This window comes from Lycorma delicatula, chromosome 5 (assembly GCF_047948215.1).
Source record: "Lycorma delicatula isolate Av1 chromosome 5, ASM4794821v1, whole genome shotgun sequence".
NCBI lineage: Eukaryota > Metazoa > Arthropoda > Insecta > Hemiptera > Fulgoridae > Lycorma > Lycorma delicatula.
The window spans coordinates 156620880-156640648 of NC_134459.1; the positions used below are offsets into that span (position 1 = coordinate 156620880).

Sequence of the window (19769 nt, forward strand, 5' to 3'; positions counted from 1 at the left end):
TCAAAAACCATCAGACGGTGAAAGCGAACACAAAGCTTAAAGTTGCTTTAAGTTGTTTTATTTTATATTTTTGACTTTATTTCCTGCCACTGGGTAAAGGGATATATAAAAGCGATAAGACTCTGTTAAACTTGAACGTACGTGACTGGAGTGAGGAACGGCTACATAACTGTGTACAGCAACAAAACGTTGATGAGACAGGGCGGCAAGGAACTTTTATCTTCATCACGTATTATAAAAACAAATATTCATAATCTATTTTATTTTAAATAATTTATTAATGTCAATTGACAATATTAATATCCAGTTATTTTTTCTCTTTAATAATGAAATAAGGATGGCAGTTAACGGTTTGGAAAGAAACATAGTTATTACTTTTTTTTTTTTTTAACCTCCGGGATCACCGTTAGGTATTACTTTCAGAGAATAGGATGAATGATTTGTAGCGTGTGTGAAAATGGCATGCCTGACCGGGATTCGAACCCGGGATCTCCGGATGAAAGGCCGAGACGCTACCATTCGCGTCACGGAGGCCGATTATACTTAGTATACTTGATTACTTTTTTTATAATCGTCATTTATTTTTCTCGGAAAACCACAAAAAAAATTCATTTAAAATAATGTAATTCTAAAATAAATTAAAGTTTAAAGCAATTTTTTTTTTTTTAATTATTGATTACAATTAAAAAATACGTTTATAATAAATTATATTGAAAGTAGTTTAAAAGTGTTATAATATAAAAAAACCTTTCGGCAAACCGGAAGGCGAATGTAGATTTCACCGGTGCTAAATAGGGGATAAAAAAGATTTCCACCTTAATGTTAAGAAAAACTTCATATTTACTCGATACAAAAATAATTTGCACGTGAAAAAAGTTTCACATGTTTAGCGTACGACAATTTTAGCCCATCTTACAATTCCGGCAATATTTTGGTCGTCCCTTGCCGTAAGTAAGGGTTGGTCATATCAAAAATTGTTTCGGACAAAAGTTTTAGGTAATGTTTAGAGGAATAACGATCAGTTTAAACCGATTCGATAATTGTGCCTATTAAGGGAGGTATGATTTTTTTTTGTCTTCAAAACCCCATTTTTTCCACCCCATGGGCCAATCGTTGGTGACATCAAAAAACTTTACTTACACATATATTTTAGGCCCTTATATGAACTTGAACAGAAGTTCAATATTTTACTTAATAAGAAAGTTATAGCGATGTTTTGTTTTTTTCGAAAAACCCACCCCATTTCCACTCCCATAGTCCGATTTTTCCCATTTACGAACTCGATCGAGATTTTGGGCAGTTATATTTTATGTATCAATTTGAAAGTGATTGGCGCAAAATTACGGCAGTTATCGTCCATAATATAAAATAAGTGAAATATATATATACTTATGATATATCGTTGAAAAGCTCTCAGTGAGGGCTTATTACTCCCAATTTTTTTTTATTTTCGGCACGTTTTGTTCAGTCGATTGCAATCAAAAGGGATAGTGTACAACTAGATGTTACAACAGTCCTAAATAAAAAATTACAATCATCTAAAGCTAATCGTTTTTGAGTTATGCGAGATACATACAAACAGACGTCACGCCAAAACTAGTAAAAATGGATTCAGGGATGGTCAAAACGGATATTTCCATTGAAATCTGAAAATTTTTCACGATCATAATATACTTTCTTTACTTCGTACAAGGAATTAAAAACTATTAACTCGAAAATTAAAACTAATGAATTCAGTAATCTGTATTATTAATATAAGTAAGTAATAATAAATAAAAAACTAACATTAGTAAAATAAAAAGATGGCTCTGAACAAAATTTACTTCCTGTGATAACTTTGTACGTAGTGATGATTGTGAGGGAGTGTGCACGTGAATGGGACCAGATAGATTGAAGGACTTCAATCTGGTTCGCGCCATAATTCGTCAACAAAAAAGAACTGCGTGTGTCAAAATGTGTTACGTTGATGAAAAATTATATTTCTTTATAATATTATTACCTGTTCCATTACATAAAGCAATGTAGAAAAAATAAACCAAACTTTATATATATATAATCTAATCTTTTCTTTCTGATAATTTGTTAAATTAGTATTACTGTTATTAACGATTAAAGTTGTCAAATAATATTTCTTTACGATTTGTAGCGTCGTTATCAAAGCCGTATAAAATTTTGTTTACTTGATTATTTGTATTTGGCGAACATTATTAATATTTAGGAATATTTTAAACGAATCTAAACGACCGTTCAGAAAAGAATTCAACATGTAAACCAGGTAAGTTCTTTTAAAATTCTTATAAAATTTATATATAGATTACTTTATACATAATAAAAATAATTTGCTTTCAAGTAAGTTATACATTTCTCTTTTAGTATACACTAAAAGAGAGGTTTCCGATTCTTTTGTAGACTAAATTTTTTGTATTTAATTTCTATTTAAATGTCCTCTAATAATTGCTACTTATTAATTATTTCGGGTGTCAATATTTTATTTAAATTCTGTTTTTTGTTTTTAAAAAAAATTTAGATTTCTGTTAATAACAAAATCTTTTATCTGTGTCTGCATTTGATGATTAATAAATTAGCTATATATTTTAAAAAGGTAAAATGGCCTTTATTGTTACATGAAATACTTTAAAAATATTTTCTCGCTTTTTTTAAACTTACATTGATGTGTTTTGCAGATCAAAACGGTCGGTTTTTATGTTAGGTGGTCATATTTATTATTAATTTTTTTTGCAACAAAAATTTATTTTGATTTTTTTAAATATTTTTTATTAAGCGTGATAACTTACAATTGTACAATGAATCCAACTTTTAAAATTCACCTGCATGATTAGCTAAATAACATAGCCAACAGTACATAAATGATGAGGCCTTCAATTATTTAATTTTATGTAATATTCAGTATGTATATATATAATTACAACCGCGCACGTAAACATGATGATTGCACATATACATAAAAGCACATTCGGGTGCGCGCTTCAGTTATTTTTTTGCCAAAAATTACAATTTTTTATTTTAATTTAAAGCAGAAATTTAAAAAAAATCGAGTAGTGTAATTAACAATAGACATGTAATGTCACCCCGTCCAAGTCACTGAAAGCGTGCTTGCTTGCTACATCTTACACCAAATTAAATTATTTAATGGGAAATCGTCGAGGGGGTCGAAAAATTTTTCCAGAGGGTTAGGACTGACCGTTTTCGAGATATTTGCCATTTTCATCCAAAAATTCGGATCCATATACTAAAAAGTACTAAATTTTAGTACCGTATACTTATCGATATATATTTCGCTTATATATCGATACGTATACGGTATAATAATAAAACAAGTATACACCTGACCACGAGACATGTACTAACGAATCGGGAATTTCAGCTAGTGTTCGGTACATTCCAATGCTACGCTAAGGGGGACGCACACACAGACACAAATGCAAATACCGTTTAATAGGATAGGAATATAGTGCAAAACATTCAATTTTTTCCCTCCGGGACCAACGTTTAGGTATTGCTTCACAGGCTGGAATAAAATGATACGATTGTGAATCTTGTAGCGTGTGAAAATGCCATGTCAAACCATTTTTTGGTGGGAGGGGGTCGGAGGGACCGCCTCCGACTAGGTTATATATTATATCAACATAACCTTTTGTTTTCTCTTGTTTAACTTCCGGATCCACCGTTAGGTATTGCTTCAGAGAATGAGATGAATGATTTGTAGCGTGTGTGAAAATGCCATGCCTTTCTTTTTCCTGTTTAGCCTCCGGTAATTACCGTTCAGATAATACTTCAAAGGATGATATGTATAAGTGTAAATGAAGTGTAGTCTTGTACAGTCTCAGTTCGACCATTCCTGAGATGTGTGGTTGATTGAAACCCAACCACCAAAGAACACACGTTCTAGTATTCAAATCTAACTTTACTTGGATTTGAACGCTGGAACTCTCGACTTCCAAATCAGTTGATATGGGAAGACGCGTTCACCACGAGACCAACTAGATGCGGTGCAAATGCCACACCTTGTATCAACATAACCTAACCGAACATAACTTACGTAAGCTACCCTCTTATAACTAATGTTAAATACATATTTTATGAATACCCTCTTATAATAAATAATGTTAAATACATATTTTATGAATGTTGTATGGAGAATATGTAAAAGGATCGGTATACTTAATAGATCGCTATATATTTGTTAAATTCTCCAACAATGGAGGCGATTATACGTATTAATAGTTTATATACGTACGTGTAGGTGATTATACGTACAAATATGTTTAATAGTTTGAAAATGCTTTAAACCACTTAAAAACTTGAGCTTGTGACAGAGCATCATTTCCATACGCCCGTTTTAATTTTGAAAAAGTTTCAGTAGCAGTCTCACAGAGTTTAACACAAAACGTAATTGCACATTGTTTCTCATAATTAGTATCACTCATTTTTGTAACGCACAAGAAAAACTCATTTCACGAAAAGTTTGTTAACATCTCATATACTGCAACAATAGTCTAAAAATATTAATACCTAATATAAATCAGCTGTTCATATAACCATATGTTTATGTAACTTTGCAGTGTTGTCACTTTGTCTGCAAAAAAAAAACTAGTGTACTTTATTTAGAGACCCGTAAATAAAATATTTTTATAAAAACAAAAACTTATTCATTATTTCTTTTGAATTAAACCCATTTTTATTATCAATTCTAGTTTTATTCATGTTTGCGACTACAATCTTTCTAGATTTAGAATTTGAAATCTAAACAATGAAAACTGAATTATCTCTTTATTATATAAAAATTTCATTTAAAATATAGCCTTGTATTGATTTATTAATAATTAATTATTAATCTCCACAAAAATGTTTGAATTAAAACCGGAAAGTATACAAAATTTTATTTCACTAATAACTTTTGATTTTTTCATTTTATTGCTACTACTGAAATGTCATTTTTTGTAAATCTACAATCTGAGGTTAATAATTATTAATAAATCAATATATTTAAATTAGAAAAAAAGTAAATATATGAACATTAAGTCGGGATTCGAACCGATGTGCCTTTCGCTTGTAAGTTACAAATATTTTATTAATTAAAACTTTATTTGGCTATAACTCTGGAACCGATGAAAACACGTACCACTTATGTATCGTTGAAAAGCTCTCAATGAGGGTTTTTTTTTTAGAAAAAGGTCAAAATGTTGTACATGTATGCAAATAAAAATACGATGGGACTGATAGCTGTTGAATAATAAATGCGGTAACTTTTCAATTAATCCCCTGCTATGAAAAATTAAACCAGAATTATGAATGCTATTATATAATTGTTTTAATATATAAATTATTTTATATTATATAAAATAAAATAAAAGTTCACCACTAGACCACCCCGGTGGATTTATTCACTTATGCACTTATACTATTTTGTATTTTCATTACTTTTTTTATAAGAATATACTAATTTATTATTTTGCCACTTTTCTAAAATATGATTACCTTTCATTAATTTATTTAGAAAAGGAGGTCACATATACATGAGCAAATTTTAAAATAAGTAACAATTGGTGTCACTGCTGACTGAAATTTAGGCAGTGATATTTTTTTTGGATTTAAATTATATTACCAGTTGAAAGTAAACAGGTTGGTGTGAACAGTCTAATATGTTTTGGAACAGCAGAATGAATGTGCATTTCTTATTTTCAACAAACACTGATGAGTAAGGGCTATAAAAAAATTTAAGATTTTTACATTTTAGATGCAACGGGTAACTTACGAGATGCGTTTAAGAAACCCACTGGTTGGTCTAGTGGTAAACTTGTCATTGCATAACAGCTGATTTTGAGTTGAAAATTTTAAGGTTCAAATCCTAGTAGAGGCAGTTTTTTATGGATACTGGTATTCTTTGGTGGTTGGGTTTCAATTAACCACACATCTCAGGAATGGTCAACCTGAGACTGTACAATTATACTTCCATTTACATTCATACACGCCATCCTCATTCATCCTCTGAATACTTTACGATGGTTCTAGAGGCTAAACATAAAAAACTTCTATCTCTTGAAAACTTTTCCATAGCAAGTGATTTATGAGTGATCAAGCAAAGGTTGATAGAAAAAGTACCTGATGAGGGTAATTTGAAGTTTTTGGATCACAAAGTATATGTCTTTAATGTTTGTAGACAAATGTATTTAGTTTTAGTTTATATATATTTACCTAATATATAGGTGCAAAAGTTTATGGCAGTTCTAATCGTTTGCAACAGTATAGTGCGAGAACCAACAGACTGATTGCTTTAAAATTTGTAGAGCACATTCATGTTTTCATACATACATTAAAGCCATACATACATTGAGGCCCCAGCTTCTTTGGGGTTGAGAATAATGAACAAAGTTGGCCAACTAGAAGGGAAGGGCAAACAAAGTGAATCCTAACCGACTAGTGTATACAGGTATCTCATAAGTTTCCATGTATAACAAAATATTTTTTTATGAAAACCAGTTTTTTATTTATTTATTATTATTTATTTTTATGTATTCTATGTATGGACATCTGTGTGTGCATGCACGCGCACGCTCACGTGTGTATTTACCACACTGTGCTAATAAAATTTAATATTAAATAAAATATAAATCACCAAAATACAATAAATAAAGTTAAACTTACTATATTAATTCCAAGAATCAATTTTCATAGGATCCTACATCTTCAGTTCTTGAATTCTATAATTAAAACATTTATTTATGATTTGTGGAAACTGTTTTTTGAAAATTTTGAAATTTATTATGGATGAATATGCAAATTCTGTTATTCAGTATTTAGATAGCTCACATATTTTTTTGTGGGGGGGGGGGGGGGGGGGGTTAAATACTAATAACCCCTGAACCACAAATCTAGAATAATTTACTTTTCAAAGATACTGGTGTTAATTTTGCTAGGTACATTGATTTTATTCAGGGAGGAAATTTTTTAATGCTCTAACTTTTTGTAAACTCAGCTTAAACTAATTATTACTTTTCATGATCTCTTACATTAATGCCCAGTTCAACAAATTCTAGTTTTATTTAATTTAAAGTGGTGTAATATATTTTCACTACAGATACTAAATCAGTTTATTGTTGAACCCTCAGATATGAAAATAGTCCTTCCATATGCTTGCGAAGTAAAAGATTCTCAATTTTCTTTTGTAATTGATGTTCCTTTAGTGGTCCATTAGTAAGTTTCTTTCAGATAACTTAAATTAGAATCTGTAAATAGATAGACAAAATAAATATTTAGTCTGTTTATATGGTTTGAAAGATTTTATTTATCATCAAGGTATTATCTGCTCTTAACTGTGAATGAATAAGTTGTCATTTGCCATTGCTATTAATGAACATAGTAATTTTCATGTTATCCTGACCATTGATGCAAACAGTCATCTCAGTTCTTGTACATTTACAACATTGATGTTCTATGTATAATGTTTGTGAACCGTAATTTGAATTTCATTATTTGGTGACGTATTACATTTCTATGTTTATGATATACAGTCTATGTTTTTTCCTTTTTCAAAGTTTTTCTTAATACTAATTAATATAGAGGAATAAAACACATATTTAGAATTTTTTTCTAATGAAAGTGATAAAAAATATATATTTTGAAATAATTTACTTATTATATTCAGTTCTCAATTTGTTAATACATATAACTAAAAATAATATGAAAAAAATAAACTTGCTCACAAATATTTTCTAAAACATGAAAGTTATGATTTAAACATAATTTACTATTTGCGGGAATTGAATAGGATCAAAATTATTTGTAAAATTTGTTTTATTAGGTGGTTCATTTATTAATATTAATAATCAATAAAATGAAGTGAATGCTGTGTTTAGATTATTTTTAAATGTACTCGTCTATTTTTATTTTAATAATCTGTTTAAAAATTTGTTTTATTCTAATTGCTTACGTATTTCAAAAAATTGATAAAAAATATATATGTGTTGCAGATTTTTGAAGAATCACAAATGGTATTTTTTAAAATTTCAGCATAATAATTTTATGATGTTATTTGAAGCCAGAATAATTTTTCTTATTTCATACAACAGTACTTTGCATAAATATGAAATATTTTAAACACATTGGTCAGTAATTATTTGTTATGCTTGAGTTTTACATAAATAATTTTAATAAAACAGTAAAAATTAATGTTTGTTTTAAGAAAATTTAACTATTTTTTAAACTAAAGTAGAGCCATTTTCATTACTGTCAGTTTGCATAAAGAATAGATTAAGTTTATAATGTGCTTGAAAGAAATAAAATTTTAACGCTGTATGTCATTTAGAATGTTCAGTGTAAGTTACTGTTGAATCTTTTTGGTGTATATCATTAATGTTAGTGATAAATCACAGGGTTTTTTTTTTAATTTATGGTAAGGGTTTTGGACTTTATATGATGAGTTGAAATTTCTTTCATGAGCTTAAAATGCTGTTTTAGTAACAGATGTATATAAAAATAGTTATTTCTACTTATACAATAGCTCTGATGCTATTTAAAGCTAGCCTTACTTTTATTAATAATATTGGAAATGTGATTCTGTATCATTTGATGACATTTAGTTTTATTTATTTGAATATAAATTAAAACATTTATATGGATGGTATAAATCATGGTATTCTTAGTGACATATCTTGATCTGTACTAAAGAAAAAGTATTGTTTAAAGAAGCGGTCAAAGTACACTTTAAGTACTGCTATACACAACAGATTTTTCTGCACTAAAAGGGCTGTTAAGAATTTTTCAGGAACTTGTTCTTATGAATAATTTGATTAAATATATACCACAAAGCTTGTGTTAGTTTTTCTTATTTGTACACTGAAGTTTTTAAATTAATTAGCTCAAATTAGTGTTTACTGAAGGATTTTTTGTTGGACCAATGTGAACAAATTCTTAATTGAAGAGAAAGTTTTTCTTTAATTTCAGTTTAAAGTGGAGTAAATAAAATACTATATTAATCTTAGAAAAAGTCAGTTGGCAATGAATAAATGAAATACGTAAGTTAATAGTGGAAATTAAATATGTAGTCAATAACTCTGATCAGTAAACTGTGAATTATAATGTTAAAATTAAAATAATTTGACAGTTGAAATGAAATAGAAACAGTGAAGCCACTAAAGTAGCACCATCTATACTGTACAGTTTTTGTATATAAGTAGTATAAATTATGCTATATAATTATGAATACATAATGTATTCAAGTACTGTATGAGTAATAATTAAGATTAATTGTATATTACACCATATTACACTTCTGTAGTGTTAAGTTATATTTAAATTTTATTAAAATAAACTAAATAGCACAGAATATTGAGATGAGATATATATTACCTAATTTTTCCATGAAAGTACTTTGGCAGGATCCCAAATTCTCAGTCATGATTTGAATAATTCCAATAATGGAATTATCTCAATATTCTGTACTAGGTGGTTTATTTTAATAGTTTAAATATGATTATCTATGTTATATAATGATTAGTGTTATGTATGAATAATAATTTATTCATATCATGAAATGAAGTGTGGTAAAAAAATAAGCAGAATTTTAGTTTTTCTCAAAAAATCATCAATATTGTTTTTGTCATCTTCAATGTACTCTCCTTCAAATATTGTCCAGTGCTTTTTCCAATCTTTGAACCAACCCTCGAATACAATTCTGTATGGCATTTAGCTCTTTCAGCATTCTGTCTTTATCTCTTCAATGTTTGCAAAACGTCATCCTTCCATGGTTCTTTCAGATTTGGGAATAGGAAGAAGTAACAGAGGACCATGTCTGGTGAATACGGAGGCTGAAGCATCATAACGGTGTTGTTTTTGGTCAAAACTTAACAAACAAGCAGTGAAATATGAGAAGGTACATAATTGTGGTGCAATTGTCATGAATTATTTCGCTAAAATCGAAGCGTTTTCTTTGGATTGTTCTGTGTAAACAGAGTAGAACTTACAGGTAGTACTCCTTATTGACTGTTCAACCTGCTGGCAAGAACTCATGGTACACTAAGCCACTGAAATTAAACAACACATTGATCAGAACTTCACTTTGATCGAAATTGATAAGCTTTTTTCAGTCTTGGCTTTTCAGGAAGCTTTCATTGAGATGATTGGGCCTTAGTTTTGAGATCATACCCATACACCCAGATTTCATCTCCAGTTATGACCTGTTTGAGCAGTTTTGGAATGTTGTTCACTTCATTCAGCAGCTTCTGAATACTGTTCATTTGGCACTGCTTTTGGTCGAAATTCAGCAATTTTGGAACAAATTTTGCTGCCACATGTTTCAAGCCCAAAACATCTGAAAAAATTGCTTGAACAAATGAGCAAAAAAAAAATGGCACAAATTAGCCAAGTGATGTGACGATATCAGCAGTCTCTCTGATAGTGATTCAGTGATTGTCCATTATCATTTTCTTCACTTTTTTGACATGTCATCGATTGTTATTGTGCTGGGATGTCCAGGGTACTCTTCATTCTCAACGTCTTCACAGCCCTCTTGAAAACGTTTGTTTTTTTTTTCATACAAGAATCACCAATAGTAACATTCAACACTTCTAATGTAGTGCTGCACTTTATTGCATTCTTAATCCAAATTCTTTGTCCCATTTTTTCACATTAAAAACTCGCCAACAATACCAAAATACATGTAACATTTCTGATGACCAACAATAAACTAAGCATCCATAATTGCTACCAATATAAATATATGTTAGGGACAAGTGTAAAAACACAAAAAAAACAATTGTGACAATTGCACTTGTACTGCCTGGGAAATTAAAAAATTCGCATATTTTTTTATCAAACCTTGTACATAATTTTGTATTTTTTTTTTGTCTTCAGTCATTTGACTGGTTTGATGCAGCTCTCCAAGATTCCCTATCTAGTGCTAGTCGTTTCATTTCAGTATACCCTCTACATCCTACATCCCCAACAATTTGTTTTACATACTCCAAACGTGGCCTGCCTACACAATTTTCCCCTTCTACCTGTCCTTCCAATATTAAAGCGACTATTCCAGGATGCCTTAGTATGTGGCCTATAAGTCTGTCTCTTCTTTTAACTATATTTTTCCAAATGCTACTTTCTTCATCTATTTGCCGCAATACCTCTTCATTTGTCACTTTATCCACCCATCTGATTTTTAACATTCTCCTATAGCACCACATTTCAAAAGCTTCTAATCTTTTCTTCTCAGATACTCCGATTGTCCAAGTTTCACTTCCATATAAAGCGAAACTCCAAACATACACTTTCAAAAATCTTTTCCTGACATTTAAATTCATTTTTGATGTAAACAAATTATATTTCTTACTGAAGGCTCGTTTAGCTTGTGCTATTCGGCATTTTATATCGCTCCTGCTTCGTCCATCTTTAGTAATTTTACTTCCCAAATAACAAAATTCTTCTACCTCCATAATCTTTTCTCCTCCTATTTTCACATTCAGTGGTCCATTCAGTGGTCTCAACCAAATTGGTCTTCTCCTAACACTTCTTCCACTCTCCTCTCAATTCTTCTGTATAGAATTCTAGTTAAGATTTTTGATGCGTGACTAGTTAAACTAATTGTTCTGTATTTTTCACATTTATCTGTCTCTGCTTTCTTTGGTATCATGACTATAACACTTTTTTTGAAGTCTGATGGAAATTCTCCTTTTTCATAAATATTACACACCAGCTTCTATAATCTATCGCTTCCTCACCTGCACTGTGCAGTAATTCTACAGATATTCCGTCTATTCCAGGGGCCTTTCTGCCATTTAAATCTTTTAATGCTCTCTTAAATTCAAATCTCAGTATTGTTTCTCCCATTTCATCCTCCTCAACTTCCTCTTCTTCCTCTATAACATTCATTTTCTAATTCATTTCCTCCGTATAACTCTTCAATATATTCCACCCATCTATCGACTTTACCTTTCGTATTATATATTGGTGTACCATCTTTGTTTAACACATTATTAGGTTTTAATTTTTGTACCCCAAAATTTTCCTTAACTTTCCTGTTTGCTCCGTCTATTTTACCAATGTTCATTTCTCTTTCCACTTATGAACACTTTTCTTTAATCCACTCTTCTTTCGCCAGTTTGCACTTCCTGTTTATAGCATTTCTTAATTGCCGATAGTTCCTTTTACTTTCTTCATCACTAGCATTCTTATATTTTCTACATTCATCCATCAGCTGCAATATATCGTCTGAAACCCAAGGTTTTCTACCAGTTCTTTTATTCTGCCTAAGTTTGCTTCTGCTGATTTAAGAATTTCCTTTTTAACATTCTCCAATTCTTCTTTTACATTTTCTACCTTCTCTTTTTTACTCAGACCTCTTGCGATGTCCTCCTCAAAAATCTTCTTTACCTCCTCTTCCTCAAGCTTCTCTAAATTCCACCGATTCATCTGACACCTTTTCTTCAGGTTTTTAAACCCCAATCTACATTTCATTATCACTAAATTATGGTCGCTATCAATCTCTGCTCCAGGGTAAGTTTTGCAGTCAACGAGTTGATTTCTAAATCTTTGCTTAACCATGATATAATCTATCATCAGATAGATTATATCAACTTATCAGATAGATTATATCAAAGCCAGGCGATACTGCAAGGTATCAACCTTGCAGTATCGCCTGGCTTTTTCCAAGTGTATATTCTTCTATTATGATTTTTAAATTGGGTGTTGGCAATTGCTAAATTATACTTCGTGCAAAACTCTATAAGTCGGTCCCCTCTTTCATTCCTTTTGCCCGGCCCGTATTCACCCACTATATTTCCTTCCTTGCCTTTTCCAATGCTTGCATTCCAATCTCCAACTATTATTAAATTTTTATCTCCTTTTACGTGTTTAATTGCTTCATCAATCTCTTCGTATACACACTCTACTTCATCATCATCAAGGGCGCTTGTAGGCATATAGACTAGACGTTAACAATCGTTGTCGGTTTAGGTTTTGATTTTATCCTTATTACAATGATTCTATCGCTATGCGTCTTGAAATACTCCACTCTCCTCCCTATCTTCTTGTTCATCACGAAACCTACTCCTGCCTGCCCATTATTTGACGCTGAGTTAATTACTCTAAAATCACTTGACCAAAAGTCGCCTTCCTTTTTCCACCGAACCTCACTAATTCCTAAAACATGCATTTGATAATAAAGTTTCATTCACTCAAGAGTATAAACATACTATAAAATAAGTAAAATTCCTTATTATACTAAAGTTAACTCTATGATTAATTAATATTCAATACCATGTTGATTATGAATATATGTTTAAATTATTCAATTTTTTATATGTATTTAGTGGCTTTTTGAAAGATAACACTCATTAATTTTATTGTAATTGAAATAATTTTTTATTAATTCATAATTATAACAAAAAATAACTTAATTTGCAGGTTGCTATGGATAAAGGAACTATCAAGGGAAGTACCAAGAATTTTATTAATTGTAAGAGCATAAATAATTCGTTAAATGATGGAATTATAAGTGAAAACTCCAGTGAATGTAATTGGCTTATGGTGATGTAACGATAGAAAATTAAAAATTTAAGTGAAAACAAGTTGCTTGAGCAGAAAGGAAAAAAATTGGTTTGTGAATATTGCAATGAAAGATTCAGATGGAACTGTTATTTAAAGAGACACATTAACATTCATACTAAACAGAAAAAAAATAATAGTAACTTTTGTCAAAAGTCATTTCATTTTGAAAATGTTTTAGAAACATCTTAATATTAATACAACAGAGGAAAATTATGTTTGTAACTTCTGTCAAAAGTGATTTAATAGTAAATATCATTTAGTGAGACATCTTAATATTTATACAAAAGAGAAAAATTATATTTGTAACTTTTGTCAAAAGTCATTTAATGACAAAAGCTCTTTAAAAACACATTTAAATATTCATACTAAGGAGAAAAATTTATTTATAACTTCTGTCAGAAGATGTTTAATCATTTTTCTAATTTAAAGTTGCGTATTAATTTACATCCCAAAAGGAAAAATTATGTATGTAAATTTTGCCAAAAGTCTTTTAATTGCAGTGGTGATTTTAAAACGCATATTAATTTCCACATAAAGAAAAAAATTAATATTTGTAACATTTATCAAAAATCTTTTAATCAGATTTATATTTTGGAAAGACATCTTAACAATATCCTTATTAGAGAATTGTTATGAACTTTTAAGAAAATTGATTAAGGAAAAAAGTAATAGCATTCTTTCTTATGTGTGTAATTTAAAACTAGTATGTCAAAATTTTTCTTATGTTTACAATGTAATGTTACATTTTTCTCATTTTTGTATGTTATAACTTAAGGCGGGGAATTTCTATCTTGTTTGCCTCAAACGCAGATTTGTATATTACTGTAGTTTATAATATATGATGAGTATGTACATTTTAACCCCAGAACCATGGCAGTCAGAAAATTTGATGTAAAAAAGTTGTGTAAAGTTCTCAAGTGAGTTGTGTACAAGTTTAAATGTGTTTTTCTTGAACATTTTTTTTCTCAAATAACGTTGATCTTGAATGAATCTAAAGCCTCATTCTGATTTTATATTAAGTTTAACTTAACATCGTGTGTTACATTTGAGTAATGTTTTCAAATATTAAAACCAAACAAGCTGTGCCTGTTATCAATATTGACCTCAAAATCTTTACTAGCTTTTAATTTATTACCAACATACATGTAAAAAAATTAGTGCTACTTTCATGTATCAATTTTTTTAATGTCTATTGTTATCTGCTGGTTGTGAATTATTTTCCTCTTTTTATAAGCTTTTATTTAACTTGCTTTAGTTATAATCAAATCTTGCAACTGCTATATCTTTTGATCTATCGTATGAAAATCAATGAAATTTGGTACACGTATGTAACTTCAATGACAATACAATACTATGGTGTTAGAATTTGGATATGACCTAAAAATTAAGGATCTTTAAAATAAAATCCTCTGTTGCCACTGTTAGTATTCTAATACATTTCTTTAAGAAATTTTTTCTTATATATTTTAAGCGATTTTTATTTAAGATTTTTTTTTACTGATGAATTAATTCATCTAAATCTGTGATAATTAATTTCTAGAGATTTTGATTTATTTTTAATATTCGTCAAACATTTGTATTTTTTTAGGAAATATATAATCCTTTTTTCTGCAATTACTTTAATGTTTTTATTTGAATTTTTGTTACTTCAAAATTGTCTGCAATTATTGCCTGATCTTCCATAAAGGCAAAACAGTTTCTTCCTAGGTTGTCCGTTTTGTAACCCAATTTTTTTTCTACCACATGTAGTTTCATTGTTTTCCTCCATTCTTTGATGTCTATCTAGAACACAATTAAAAGGGATCTGACTCAACGTATATTAACGTATATTTTACCATGCTTAAATTATTTATTGGTAATTTAAATTCTTTTTCTGATAATTGAAAATAAATTAATCTTTAGAAAAGGCAATGGAAATTATTTGTTCGGTTAAGGTTATAATTTTATGCAGCTTATTAATTTTACACATACTATTTGTTCCGCACAAGATCTTCCATTTCTAAACCACCCTGATGTATTCTCCAAATTGTTTATTGATGTGCCCTTCTATTCTCACAACTTTAGTAAGATTTTATAGATTACTGAAAGAAGAGATATTTCTCCTCTGTAATTAGTAACTTCCATTTTTTCTCTTTTTTGTGAAGAGGATGAATTAGGGCATTCTTGTGGGATTTTTTCTCTCTTCAAAATGTTTTCAAATAAATCAAATGATAATTTTAAAAATTGCAAAGTTATTGGGTCCTCACCTTTTTTTTTTTTTTTTTTTTGTCTTCAGTCATTTGACTGGTTTGATGCAGCTCTCCAAGATTCCCTATCTAGTGCTAGTCGTATCATTTCACATTTCAGTATACCCTCTACATCCTACATCCCTAACAATTTGTTTTACATATTCCAAACGTGGCCTGCCTACACAATTTTTCCCTTCTACCTGTCCTTCCAATATTAAAGCGACTATTCCAGGATGCCTTAGTATGTGGCCTATAAGTCTGTCTCTTCTTTTAACTATATTTTTCCAAATGCTTCTTACTTCATCTATTTGCCGCAGTACCTCTTCATTTGTCACTTTATCCACCCATCTGATTTTTAACATTCTCCTATAGCACCACATTTCAAAAGCTTCTAATCTTTTCTTCTCAGAATAAAGCATTTGGGTCCTCACCCAAATGCTTTATTATTTTTTAGATATCTGATTATGTATTCTTTATTTCTTGTTTATTCCGGGATTTGTGTTTTCTAGTTAAGTTACTAGTTCCAGACAATTCGGCTTTTCTCTGCGTTTTTTGCAGTTTAAATAGTTTTTTATAATTTGCTAAAATTTTACTATCACAAGTTTATATGACTTTAATTAAAAATATTTTTTCTTATATTTCATCTGTACTAATTTCTTAGAAAATAATTTTCTTTGTAAAATAGACTATTTTATTGTAATAAAAAGCTCAGTTTATATAAATTTCAGTTTTAGAAATATGTTTATAATATATAGTTTGTGATCTTTATGTGATCACAGAAAACAGGATGCTTCTTTATTTTAAACATACATCATTCCTTTTCATAAAAACAAATCAATTGTACTTTAGTGTGACTGAATGCAAGTTTATTATTTATCTCAGGCTAGTTGTGATGATTAAAACTAAATTAAACTTGTCCACTTTGTTCAACCTACATGGTGTGAGTGGTACTGGGTGATTCAAAGAAACGGGAAATTTTAAAAATTAAATAACGTTAATGAAAAATTTTTTTAGAAAATGAATTTTATTTCATGTAATTGTACAAATGTTGCCATTTTAGGATACATACAATTTAGTTTATTTTTTAAAGATGACATCTTGCAGGTGACCTCTTCTTCTACGTAAACACTCACGAAGTCTCTTCGTTAAATTGTTCATGGTTTGACATAACATCTCAACTGGAATTTCCGCAATTGCTTCTCTGATCTTTGCCTTCAGTTTTTCCGTTGTAGCAGGTCTACTGTGGAACACTTTGCTTTTAAGGTGACCCCCACAAAAAGTAATCGCAAGTTGAGAGATCAGGCGATCTGGGAGGCCATCTAATGTCACTGTTTCGTGAAATGACACGTTGTCCAAACAATCGGCGTACAGCTGCCATCGATATTTGTGCAGTATGTGACGTTGCTCCGTCTTATTGAAACCAGGCTGTGTTAAGAATTGGTGGAAATCTCTTTTGTTGTTCCACAACAAAGGTTTCAAGCATGGCTACGTATCGAGTCGACGTCACTAATCGCAAGACCGTTGTCATCCTCAAAAAATAAGGGGCTCTAACACCGTAAGATGACATAGCACACCACACGGTCACTTTCTGGCTATGCAGCAGACGCTGGTGTAGCTGTGTAGGATTTTCTTGTGCCCAGTATCTGAAATTTTGCTTGTCAACTAATCCACTGAGGTGGAAATGCGCTTAGTCTGACATCCACAGTTCGTGAACAAACTCTTCGTTTCATTTATCTTCTGAAGCATTACATTACAGAATTGTGCTCGAACAACTGAATCGTTCGGTTTCAGTTCCTGGACGATCTGCAACTTGTATGGATGGTATTGCAAGTCTTTCATTAACATTCTTTGAACACTTGAACTATGCAATTGTAAAGATGCTGAGAGATGACGGATTAACCGATGTGGACTTCGTCTGACAGCATCTTGTGAAGCTTGAACATTCTGTGGTGTATGGATGGTTCGCTCACAGCCTGGAGGTTTCTTTTTCATTGCCGAACCAGTTTCCTCAAAATTAGATATCCATGTTTTAATTGCATGTGCTGATGGAACACGGTCGTGCCGTCCCAGATTAAAATGACGGTGAAATTCTCTACACGCTCCCTCTACACTGTCATTGTTTTTGTAAAATGCTTTGATAGCAAATGCACGTTGGACACCACTCCAAGGATCCATGACAACTAAATGGCAGGTTAGGTTAGAGAGGCTGGCGCCACTTATCATGTGGTACCAATCGCCCACGGCTACCAACACAACTTTCAAAATTTCCTGTTTTTTTTAATCACCTGTACTAATGAGTTTCTATATGCATCTTTGGGGGCTTAAAATCTTAGGTTGGTTTTGAATTTTTTAGTGCATTAAATAAATTGTTTTTACTTTCTTATTTAGACATTTATGGACAGTGTTAAAGATAATTTGTTCCAGCATTTTTTTTATGTTGATTTCATTTTCTTTCTCTTTTCTCCAGTCCTTTTCTGCAGGCATCTTCTTTTTCTATTTCTTAACTCATGATTGAAAATTAATTATCTAAAGAGATCCTGTTTTTAAAATCTTTCTACAATTCCTACCTCTTGGACATCTTATTTAATTGCTTCAATCTAATTTATGGTTTTTTCTTTCAGTAAAAAATCTATTAATTTTTCAGTGTTCTATTATTACTCGTTAAAAAGATGTGATAAAAGAAACAGTCTTTCTTCTCAATTCTTGGTAAATTTAATTATTATTTAATAGAATAATATTGGAATTACAGTTACTGGAAAGTGATTAATGTTCAGCATTGAAACAAATTCATATAATAGTCAAATATTAGCAGTGTATAATCTATACAATCTAATAAATCAAGATTATAAGTAAAAAAAGGGATACATTTTTTTATTTTTTTAAGTGGAAGATTATAATTAATATTTTTTTTTCCAGTAAAAATGGTTTTGTTGTAGACCGCTTTCTCTATGTATACAGAGGTACACATGAGTTATGTACAGAAATACAGTCGTATGCTGTTTACTATATTTTTCTGTATTACAACAATCAATAAAATATCAGTGAGATATTAGGAGCTATAATCTGTTATTAGGAGTTTTTAAATTCATCTTGGCAGAAGAATTTACATCTCATATGTATAGACAGATAGAACTGAGCAGTACATAGAAATGCATTTGGCTACTATTTATTTCATAAAAGAATTACGATGGATTAATGATTTGCTGTAAAATGATTGGTGTTCAGTATTTTCACAAATTACATTTAGCGAGCTGAAGGTTTGTCCCGTCTTTGTCAACCAAACTGTTCGCTGGCTTAGGCAAGATGAATGAGTAGGGTTACTGTACTATCGAACCGGATGACAACATCTGATTACTAATAACATGACAGATTTGTATATAAAATGCAAACACAACAGTCTAGTACAATACAGTGACTAGTACACTAGACACAGGAGTTGCGAGTAGAAAACTTTCAGCTTGCGTATTGTATTAAAATACCAATAAGATATTTGAATTTTGTAACCTGTATAATTTAATACATGAAAATAATAAATAAAAAAGGGGATTAGATTTCTGATATTTTTTGTAAAATAGTTTGCGTAATTCATAATATTTCAGCAAAAGTCGCTGCTGTTAATAGGTTTTTCTCATATGATTACAGATAGGTACATGTGAGTAGTACACAGAAATACATCTGGTTGCTAATTAGTTCATTTTACAACAGAATAATGAGGTGCTTGAAAACTATCAATTAACTATTATAACTGAAATAGGAATGATATAATAGTGCATTTATTCATTCTTATATAATGACTTATTTTTTCTACAACATCAATTTTGCTATTTTCCAAGTCTTCTCTCTTAACTTTTTGTTTTTCAAAATAGTCCACTAGTGTTTTTATTATTCTGTATTTGTACTATTAATATTACAGTAGAACATTTATCTTCTTTCTTGAGTGTTATCCGTTCAATTTTATTGTATTTTTTCTGCCTTCAGTCA

At 30.1% G+C, this 19769-nt stretch overlaps 1 protein-coding gene and 1 long non-coding RNA gene across 4 annotated transcripts in view; one reads left to right on the forward strand and one right to left on the reverse strand.

The window, feature by feature from the left end:
* LOC142325513 (uncharacterized) overlaps nucleotides 1-4563 on the reverse strand; it is a 68427-nt gene extending 63864 nt beyond the window's left edge. For 2 of the 3 annotated variants that reach the window (XM_075367376.1, XM_075367372.1), the window contains exon 1: nucleotides 4259-4563. The gene's annotated coding sequence lies outside the window, so the exon portion shown is untranslated. The remainder of the gene's footprint in view (nucleotides 1-4258) is intronic. The other variant, XM_075367374.1, reaches the window with a different exon arrangement.
* A 387-nt stretch (nucleotides 4564-4950) lies between these two features.
* LOC142325514 (uncharacterized) lies at nucleotides 4951-15177 on the forward strand. The gene is made up of 3 exons (XR_012756556.1): nucleotides 4951-5073; nucleotides 7992-8126; nucleotides 13417-15177. It is a non-coding gene; the product is annotated as an uncharacterized LOC142325514 (long non-coding RNA).
* Nucleotides 15178-19769: the final 4592 nt, after the last annotated feature.